We start from the raw sequence: 3,208 nt of genomic DNA, 5'->3' as shown, positions 1-3,208 counted from the left end.
AAAATAATAATTTAGAGATATATGCAAAATGCCAATAAATGAATTAAAGTGAAATTTAAACTAAAACATTTAAATTAAACTAAACTCAAATAACCCCATAGAAGGCAGGAATGAAGAAAAAGAGGAATAAAAACAGATGACCTACACAGAAAACAAATAATAAAATGAAGACCTAAATCCAACCATATCAAAAGTTAAATGAAGTATAAATGTAAGCACACCAAGAAATTCACTTTAAGTATAAAGGCATAAACTAAGAAGATAGTAAAAGATGCATCAAACAATAATAGAAGGCTCAAGTGGCTATATTAATATTAGACAAAGCAGACTTGGAAATGGAATATTACCACCAGTAAAGGGGGGGCATTAAATAATGAAAAAGGTATATAAGGAGATATAACACTTCCAAATATATATTCAGGAGTTGTATTAATAGTTTGATTTAAAAAAACTAGTTGATTTTATATATATATATGTGTGTGTGTGTGTGTGTGTGTGTGTGTGTGTGTATATATATATATTTTCTTTTTCTTTTTTTGAGATGGAGTCTCACTCTGTTGCCCAGGCTGGAGTGCAATGGCATGAACTTGGCTCACTGCAACCTCCGCCTCCTGGATCCAAGACACTCTCCTGCCTCAGTCTCCCAAGTAGCTGGGACTACAGGTGCATGCCACTACACCCAGCTCATTTTTGTATTTTTAGTAGAGAATACAAAATACAGGTTTCAACTTGTTGACCAGGCTGGTCTTGAACTCTTGACCTCAAGTGATCTGCCTGCCTAGACCTCCCAAAGTGTGGGATTACAGGCGTGAGTCACTGAGTCTGGCCTGATTAGAACTTTTAACAGCTTATCTTGGCATTGTAGGCAGAGTCTAAAAAGAATGAGCGTAGTCTTTACTGGAAATTTAAAAATAGTAATTATGGTATGCCATCAGTTGTTTCCCAGTCTGTGAAACATCCTGTGGAAGAGCTTGTTCTGCCATCATACAGGGTAGGAATCTTGAGCCAATGTAGCAAATGGTTTCTGATAGGCTGACTCCTCATTTCTTACCCTAACAGGTGTGAGTGTTTGACACTATAACTTTGACCTGGCATGAGTAATCGTAAATGATCCCACATGCTAACAATATTCTACTTATTGCCCTCAGTCCTAGTTTGCAGAATGCTTTCTACCTACCAATTTACTGAAGGAGATACTGCTGGAAACCAAAGCCATGGCCTTGGAGATTCTCTCATCTCCCAGCTTGCCTGGCCCCCTCCTTCTTGATGGCAGGAGACCGTGATGGGTGTGTCTGGCCTGACCTGTCACTAGCACGTGTTTCTTGAGTGTTCTTCTTTCCTGGGGTGGAGAGTCATGATCTGATTCTGATTCTTTCTATATTTTCTCACAAGGTAAGGGAGAGATTATGGGCCAGCCTATCTACTGGCTTTTGACCCCTTTGCCAATTGTTCTTCAAGTCACAGTATAGAATCTACCAAGGGAAGTCAGGAATCAAAAAGATGTTGGTGGATTGCTGCAATTAAATAAAACCATGAGGGAATTATAAGAAATAAATATCAAGTCCAGGTTTATGTTTATTCTTTTCTTATCTTTTTTTCTTCCACCCCAAAGATATTATAGGTTTATGTTTAGAAGATCAATTTCATTATAATCAGCATATAGGAGGCCACTGTAAGAAACCTTGAGAAAATTGGTAGCAAGGTCACCAAGAGTGAAGCTAGCAAAAATCAACTTTAAATGGATGAGGACAAAGAACACACACATACCAACACACACACATAAACCTATGGACTATTCTCAGTCATGACGATCATTGCCACAACCCTCAATAAAATGTGTGCAAACAGATAGCATATTAAAAGATTAATATTACATGACCAAAGGAATTTATTCCATGAATGTAAGGGTGTTTCAATATTTGTATGTTTATTAATATATTTCACATTAATGGATTCAAATATTATAGAAAGATTTCCATCAATTTTTAAAGAAAAATTCAACATCTATTCTTGATTTTTTAAAAAAGTGTGAATAAAATGGGATTTAATAGATATTACTCTGTTATGCAAAACCCAGTATTATGCCTGTCAGGAAAAGGTAGAAGCATTCCCATTAAAATTCGGAACAAGGAAAGAACACATCATCACTAGTGTAATTTATCACGGCCTGGTGGAGTTTTTCAGCACAATTAGAGAAGAGAAAGAAATGGATGGTTCAAAAGTGGGGATATAGGACATAAGTTATAATTATTAGCAGATTTATTTGCCTCAAAAAATCCAAGAGACAATATTGAAATACTGTTATAGTCCGGGAATGTAGCAAGGTAACTGAATAAAGGTAGTGTATGGAAATCAATAGCCTTCATATATGCAAATTATAATCAATAAGAACAAGAGGCCCCCAAGGGCAAATGCCAAATACGTGAAATACTTAAGAATAAACAAGAAATGTACAAGGTTTATAGAATGAAAACTTTAAATACTAATGAGGATCACAAAAGGACACTTGAACAAATAACATACTAAACTGATAGAAAATTATATCATTATAAAGATATTAATTCTCTTTAAGTTAAACTAAATTTATAACATACTGTCAATAAAATACAAACTGCAGTTTTTTTTTGGAACTAGACAAGCTAATTCTAAAACTTATATGGCCCTGATTGCTTAACCGATAAGGCTTTAGCCTCCTAAAATTTATATGGAAAAAATAAACAATCCAGGAAAACTAGGAAAGTTATGAAAAAAAAATGAGGGAACTGTTTCTACTAGATATGAAAACATAATATTCAAAACAATGCAACACTGAATGTTAAGTAGATAAGTATACTAATGGAAAAAGATTAGAAAGTCTAGGAATAGATCCTCAAGCATTGAGGAATTTATTTTGTGATTTTCAAAGCAGTGGGTGAGCTGATTATATGTTGGCATTTACCCCCATTCCCAACCTTCCATGCTGCCCTCTGTCACAAATATGCTGGCTGGAAGCCACATTTCTGGATTTTCTTGTCAGCTGCCTATGGTAAGGTTCTGCAACTGAGGGGCACTCACTGGTTGGGATTGAGGAACAAGAGGTGAGACGGAGCCATTTTTCTGCTTCTGGTGCCTCTTCTGGCCACAGGAGTAGCATCCACAGCAGGTAGCTGGGGCTCCACCAGCATTAGTAAGAATGGTGGTAGTTTGAGCAGCATCCTTAGAAAGTAAG

The sequence above is a fragment of the Chlorocebus sabaeus genome, chromosome 4 (genome assembly GCF_047675955.1).
Source record: "Chlorocebus sabaeus isolate Y175 chromosome 4, mChlSab1.0.hap1, whole genome shotgun sequence".
NCBI classification, from domain to species: Eukaryota; Metazoa; Chordata; class Mammalia; order Primates; family Cercopithecidae; genus Chlorocebus; species Chlorocebus sabaeus.
Note: the sequence above shows the minus strand (reverse complement) of the source record.